The sequence below is a fragment of the Oncorhynchus kisutch genome, linkage group LG2 (assembly GCF_002021735.2).
Source record: "Oncorhynchus kisutch isolate 150728-3 linkage group LG2, Okis_V2, whole genome shotgun sequence".
NCBI lineage: Eukaryota > Metazoa > Chordata > Actinopteri > Salmoniformes > Salmonidae > Oncorhynchus > Oncorhynchus kisutch.
Genome location: NC_034175.2, coordinates 64,158,679 through 64,166,762, shown reverse-complemented (window position 1 = coordinate 64,166,762; position 8,084 = coordinate 64,158,679). Strand labels below are relative to the sequence as shown.

General features: G+C 45.4%; 1 pseudogene; it reads right to left on the bottom strand.

The window, feature by feature from the left end:
- Positions 1-1,835: 1,835 nt before the first annotated feature.
- LOC109904946 (sushi-repeat-containing protein SRPX-like) overlaps positions 1,836-8,084 on the bottom strand; it is a 34,944-nt pseudogene continuing 28,695 nt past the window's right edge.

Sequence of the window (8,084 nt, the reverse complement as noted above, 5' to 3'; positions counted from 1 at the left end):
TAAAAATGTCTGTTGTTAAACATAAAACACTGCTCTGTTGTGATTGTTTACAGCAAGAATGAAGACGCTAACATGGCAGCAGTTGTAAAACCTGGCCCCACTCTCTACAGTGCCTTGCGAAAGTATTCGGCCCCCTTGAACTTTGCGACCTTTTGCCACATTTCAGGCTTCAAACATAAAGATATAAAAGGGAGGGAGGGAGGGAGGGAGGGAGGGAGGGAGGGAGGGAGGGAGGGAGGGAGGGAGGGAGGGAGGGAGGGACACAATCATGAAGTGGAACGACATTTATTGGATATTTCAAACTTTTTTAACAAATCAAAAACTGAAAAATTGTGCGTGAAAAATTATTCAGCCCCATTACTTACAATGCAGCAAACTCTCTCCAGAAGTTCAGTGAGGATCTCTGAATGATCCAATGTTGACCTAAATGACTAATGATGATAAATACAATCCACCTGTGTGTAATCAAGTCTCCGTATAAATGCACCTGCACTGTGATAGTCTCAGAGGTCCGTTAAAAGCGCAGAGAGCATCATGAAGAACAAGGAACACACCAGGCAGGTCCGAGATACTGTTGTGAAGAAGTTTAAAGCCGGATTTGGATACAAAAAGATTTCCCAAGCTTTAAACATCCCAAGGAGCACTGTGCAAGCGATAATATTGAAATGGAAGGAGTATCAGACCACTACAAATCTACCAAGACCTGGCCGTCCCTCTAAACTTTCAGCTCATACAAGGAGAAGACTGATCAGAGATGCAGCCAAGAGGCCCATGATCACTCTGGATGAACTGCAGAGATCTACAGCTGAGGTGGGAGACTCTGTCCATAGGACAACAATCAGTCGTATATTGCACAAATCTGGCCTTTATGGAAGAGTGGCAAGAAGAAAGCCATTTCTTAAAGATATCCATAAAAAGTGTTGTTTAAAGTTTGCCACAAGCCACCTGGGAGACACACCAAACATGTGGAAGAAGGTGCTCTGGTCAGATGAAACCAAAATTGAACTTTTTGGCAACAATGCAAAACGTTATGTTTGGCGTAAAAGCAACACAGCTCATCACCCTGAACACACCATCCCCACTGTCAAACATGGTGGTGGCAGCATCATGGTTTGGGCCTGCTTTTCTTCAGCAGGGACAGGGAAGATGGTTAAAATTGATGGGAAGATGGATGGAGCCAAATACAGGACCATTCTGGAAGAAAACCTGATGGAGTCTGCAAAAGACCTGAGACTGGGATGGAGATTTGTCTTCCAACAAGACAATGATCAAAAACATAAAGCAAAATCTACAATGGAATGGTTCAAAAATAAACATATCCAGGTGTTAGAATGGCCAAGTCAAAGTCCAGACCTGAATCCAATCGAGAATCTGTGGAAAGAACTGAAAACTGCTGTTCACAAATGCTCTTCATCCAACCTCACTGAGCTCGAGCTGTTTTGCAAGGAGGAATGGGAAAAAAATTCAGTCTCTCGATGTGCAAAACTGATAGAGACATACCCCAAGCAACTTACAGCTGTAATCGCAGCAAAAGGTGGCGCTACAAAGTATTAACTTTAGGGGGCTGAATAATTTTGCACGCCCAATTTTTCAGTTTTTGATTTGTTAAAAAAGTTTGAAATATCCAATAAATGTTGTTCCACTTCATGATTGTGTCCCACTTGTTGTTGATTCTTCACAAAAAAATATAGTTTTATATCTTTATGTTTGAAGCCTGAAATGTGGCAAAAGGTCGCAAAGTTCAAGGGGGCCGAATACTTTCGCAAGGCACTGTATATGATTCTGGTTGGGGGCAGGGGGATTATTTGGGGTGACGGCGTTGTTGAGCTGTTGTACTACTGGCAGGTGTGGCCTGCCTCCTGCTGCTGCTGCACCATCTCATCTACACGTCCCTGCCATGTGTCTATGGTGGTGAAGATCTGGGCGGAGGTGATGGGGTACGTGTAGCGCTCCCTGTCCAGCCCCTGCTTGTCAATCATCACCATGTTGAAGTTATTATGGGAGATCTGGAGCAGTAACCTAGACAACAGACATCAATACTTCCATCAGGTCAAGGCTGAACACACAATGGTCAGTCTGAAGAATGCTGTGAAAATTAGTTGTAGGTTTGTTATGAATGATGATGGTGTGTGTGTGTGTGTATACCTGAGTTGTAAGGCCAGCCCTGGAGGGATAAGTCTGTGGCGGATACGACCGATCTGTGCGGGGTAAATCCCCACCAGCTCAATCACTGTCACATGCCTGAGGTCCAGACCACACTGGGCATGCTGGAACATGCATGCACAAAAGCGCACACACACACACACACACACACACACACACACACACACACACACACACACACACACACACACACACACACACACACACACACACAGCCATTAATATCATAAACACACAAATAACATTGTACACACACTAGCACACTAGCACAGAACATGAAAATGCACTCACATAGACGTTTCACTGAATCTATCACCTGGACAGTTAAAGGCGAGTTTGGAATGACTCACAGCATATGACAATAGTCACTTCTTTCGTGACACTTTTAAAGGTCAGGCCTTTTAAAGGCCACTGCCCTTTAATAGCTTTTTATGCCAGAGAACCCTCCAAACAGCCTGAATTTACAGAGAGCACTGGCCTTTAATAGCTTTTTATGCCAGAGAACCCTCCAAACAGCCTGAATTTACAGAGAGCACTGGCCTTTAATAGCTTTTTATGCCAGAGAACCCTCCAAACAGCCTGAATTTACAGAGAGCACTGGCCTTTTTTACTCTGCCCCATGACATTTTCTGTTTAGCAGGAACTGTGGCACTACACACCCCATCAGCACAACCACTTCAAACACACACATTCTGCTGCAGCACTCAATAAGCAGAATTTTACCTACTCTCCCACTCAGTCTCTCCTTTCTCTCAGCCTTTCTCCTCTTTCTCTCAGCCTTTCTCCTCTTTCTCTCAACCTTTCTCCCTCCCTCCCTCCCTCCCTCCCTCCCTCCCTCCCTCCCTCCCTCCCTCCCTCCCTCCCTCCCTCCCTCCCTCCCTCCCTCTCCTCTGTCCTCCTTCCCTCTCTCCCTTCCTCTCCATCTATCCCTCCATCCCTCCCTCTATCCCTCCATCCTTCCCTCTATCCCTCCATCCTTCCCTCTATCCCTCCATCCTTCCCTCTATCCCTCCATCCTTCCCTCTATCCCTCCCTCCCTCTCTCCCTTCCTCTCCATCTATCCCTCCATCCCTCCCTCTATCCCTCCATCCTTCCCTCTATCCCTCCATCCCTCTCTCCCTCACCTGTAGGTCAGTCATCTGGAACCTGTAGTAATGATTGGCAGCAGTGGGAGCAGAGATGATGAGGAGGCGTCGTTTCTCATAGAACTGGTCCAGCAGACCTGAGGCCGTACGCACCCCCACGTTGATGTTCATAGCTGTGACATGACATAATAAAACACTATATACCATTTCATCATATCACATCATCACATTTTATGAATGTAAATTATGTTATTTTTTGAAACACTTGAATTGCAATTGACAATAAAAAAAAATGTTTTGATTTATTTCATTGCTGTTTTACTCTGTACTGGTCTTGTTGCTAGAAACATTGTTAGCCAATTACCCAGAGTGTATAAGAAGTGCTATGTGAATTGTCACTATATTACACAATATAATAGAAGTATAATACACCTCTATCAGACATTATAAACTGGGTGGTTCAAGCCGTGAATGCTGATTGACTGACAGCCGTGGTATATTTAAGCAATAAGGCATGGGGGTGTGTGGTATATAACCAGTTTATAATAACATTAAGGCACCTCTGGGGTTTGTGATATATGGCCAATATACCACGGCTGTATACAGGCACTCTGTGTTGCGTCGTGCATAAGAACAGCCCTTAGCCGTGGTATATTGGCCATATATCACAAAACCCTGAGGTGCCTTATTGTTATTATAAACTGGTTACCAATGTAATTAGGGCAATAAAAATAAATGTTTTGTCATACTTGTGGTATATAGTCTGATATAACACGGCTGTCAGCCAATCAGCAATCAGGGCTCGAACCACCCAGTATATTACAGGCCATATACCACGGGTATGACAAAACATATTTTTTTTACTGCTCTAATTACGTTGGTAACCAGTTTACAACAGCAATAAGGCAACTCGGGGGTTCGTGGTATATGGCCAATATACTACGGGTAAGGGCTGTATCCAGACACTCCGCGTTGCATTGTGCATTGATTTGATTTGATTTGATTTGATTTGCAAAAGAACAGCCCTTAGCCGTGGTATATTGGCCATATACCACACCCCCTTGGGCCTTATTGCTTAAATAACCCACATAAGTATGTGTCACAGACAGTGCTGGTCGATTTCAGAGCAGGCGGTATTGATCTTCTGGATCTCTGTGATCGATCGACAGCCCACCCTGGCCGAGGGAGACATGCCCATTTTCACCTCCAGCGAACCCCTCAGCACCCCTGACCACCGCTTCACAACTGCTAAACACAACATGGTGGATGTGTCATGTACGTTTGTGTGGTGTGTGTGTGTGTGCGTATGTGTGCACAGACACGTACCTGCACAGTTGGTTTCCGTGCCAGACCAGGTGAGACCGTACTGGCACACCCTCGCAGCGCTGCCCTGCTGCTCATACCCTCCTGTACACTTGAACTCACAGGTTGCTCCATAGTTATTACCATCGCTATCACACTTCATAAAACCGTTGTCTGGGGGGGTCATGGGGCTGCAGCGACGCACTGGTGGCACAAAACAGATTCAGAAAGCCACTTTCACAGGAAAAATGTGTAAGTTATGTGATTGTTCCTTCAAATGTTGTCAGAACATTGCCCCAGTAAATTTCAAACTGGCCCTTATGTTGGGGGGTCACCTCGTACTCTGACAGAGAAGCGGCAGCTGCCCTTATTCCCGGCGCGGTCGTAGACGGTGTAGGACATCTTATGGAGACCCTCAGGGAAGTGTCCAGGAGGCTTCCCTTTCAATATAACACTGTAAAAAGCCTTAGTCAAATACTATACTGTGTCAATAGTGATGAAGCCTAACTAAAGATTTACCCTACTATTACTGATGCTACTACTACTATTAATTTGGCATACTTCCTGAGAGTCAGATAAACTGATGTATACTATTGTTATGTCTCTGCGTGCAGTTTCAAGGAAGTTGCTAACATCCGCTATGCTGTGCTAACACTAGTTAGCAATGGCACATGAAACTATCTTCAGACTGCACGCAGGGGCATACAAATGGCATCCATGAGCTTATCTGACTCTGGGTAAGTAGAACAATTGCCAAAATCTCACAATATTTCTTTAATACTACATGTTAAAGGAAGGGGTTAAGGGTCAGGGGTCAGAGGTCAGACTGACTCGGTGAGGATGCCATCAGCTGTGTCCTTGCCCTCTGGTGTGTCCCAGGTCATCCTGACTGTGAGCCTGCTTGGCTCTGCTGTCTTCTCCTTCAGGTTAGGACACTTTACTACTGGGATGTCAACATCTACCAGAGAGAGAGCGAGGGGGGAAAGGGAGAAGTAGAGAGAGGGGGAAGTAGAGGAGAAGAGGAAATGTCAGGAGACAGAGACAGGAGAGAAACAGGAAGAGAGAAAAATAAAAAGGAAAACTGTTATCCAGAGTGATCCCCCTGTTCTGTTCTGCGATGTTGTGTCCTGTCTATGTAACTGGGCTGAATCTAGACTAGAGAAGCTATTGTCACCGCAGACCAGGAGAATCAATGTCATTTCACTAGAGCAGAAAGCACTCAACTCCATCACAGCTATGTGTGTCAGTGTGTGTGTATGTGTGTGTATGTGTGTGTGTTACACAACCTGTTCTTCTAAATCACTCAAAAAGTCCAAATCTGACTTTCTTGGACAAAAGAACATGCAATATGATGTATTGTCTCGAACGTCAGTGATCATTTTTGAGTCTCAGGCTTAGCCACAAACGCACACACACACACACACACACACACACACACACACACACACACACACACACACACACACACACACACACACACACACACACACACACACACAAATTCAGCCATGCTTATAATTACATAAACACAGTCATTGAACATCTACTTTCTCTGTGAGATTGCTAGTTGGCTGCTGGGTGTAATTTGCTGGTGTGGATGAGGAGGGAGGAATCTGAATCTCACCATATCCATCGTCAGTAATGAAGACAAGCTACAGTGAACAATGTCTCCACAACTGCATTAACAAATCACACACCACCTTAATTAAAATGTGTTTGCATACGAGATGCTACTCCAGTTGTTCTGAGACTGGGATTGTCATAGTTCATAGTGTGTCATGCTTGAGCTAGCAGCACAGGCTTATGGTTACTCACCCTTACACTGTGTGTGTGTGTGTGTGTGTGTGTGTGTGTGTGTGTGTGTGTGTGTGTGTGTGTGTGTGTGTGTGTGTGTGTGTGTGTGTGTGTGTGTGTGTGTGCGCACGCGCGCGCGTGTGTGTGTGTGTGTGTGTGTGTGTGTGTGTGTGTGTGTGATGTAGGTCTTAGATCTTGATTAAACCTGTCTATAACACAGCCTCATGAAGTCAGTCAGGATTCAGAGTGAATATCATTTAATTGATCCCATAGTCTAGAGAGCAGCCTATATGCAGCTGTTAAACCGTGTGGGGGTTGGAATTAGGACGTGGCTATATTCAATGTGCTTTTGACGTGGAAACCTCAATAATAATCACATAGCTACAGACACACACACACACACCACAAACACACTGTACATCTGTAAATGCACGGACGAACACACACACATACACACGCTCTCTGACTAACCCACACAGACGCTCTCTCCTGAAGTCCAGGTCTTGTGGTACTGGCAGGTGACAGTCCCTTCAGATTGTATCCAGGGGAGCAGAAGAACTCGCAGAGGGAGTTAAGGTAGGATCCGTCTGAACACGTATATCCCCCATTCGCAGGCATCTGCAGCTTAGGACAGTGAATCTCTGACATAGAAACATAAATGAATACTCCATACATGTCTGATTGTCAGGTAGATGGTCAGGTAGCTGGACACACAACTCTATTTTTGGTGTAGAGGTGTGTGTCCAGTGATGTTGTGTCTCGCCAGTAGTACAGGTGTGTGTGTGTGTGTGTGGTGGTCTCACCCCTGCAGGCATAGCTCCCTGACCAGTGTTTGCTGGCCATACACACCACCTCTGCGTGTCCATGCTGCATCTCGTAACCCCTCTTACAGCGGATCTTACAGCGCGATCCCATCACGTTCCCATAGTATTCCCCGCCGGGACTGCGACAGCTCACATTACCGTGCTTCACCTTGATGGGGGCGCACCAAGGGGTCCCTAAAAACAGGGGTGGGAAGGGAGTGAGAGGGAGAATTACAGTGCATTTGGAAAGTATTCAGACCACATGACTTCTTCCACATTTTGCTACGTTACAGCCTTATTCTAAAATGAATTAAATAAATATTTTTCCTCATTAATCTACACACAATACCCCATGATGACAAAAAATACTATTCAGACCCTTTGCTATGAGACTCCAAATTGAGCTCAGGTGCATCCTGTTTCCATTGATCATCCTTGAGATGTTTCTACAATTGATTGGAGTCCACCTGTGGTAAATTCAATTGAATGGACATGATTTGGAAAGGCACACACCTTACTGTTTAAGGTGCCACAGTGGACAGTGCATGTCAGAGCAAAAATCAAGCCATGAGGTCGAAGGAATTGTCCGTAGAGCTCCGAGACAGGATTGTGTCGAGAAAAGGGAGAAAAGGGTACCAAAAAAGTTCTGCAGCATTGAAGGTCCCCAAAAACACAGTGGCCTCCATCATTCTTAAATAGAAGAAGTTTGGAACCACCAAGACTCTTCCTAGAGCTGGCAAGCCCGGCCAGACTAAGCAATCGGGGGAAAGGGGCCTTCATCGGGGAGGTGATCAAGAACCCAATGGTCACTCTGACAGAGCTCCATAATTCCTCTGTGGAGATGGGAGAATCTTCCAGAAGGACATCAATCTCTGTGGCACTCCACCAATCAAGCCTTTATGATAGAGTTGCCAAATAGAAGCCACTCCTCAGTAAA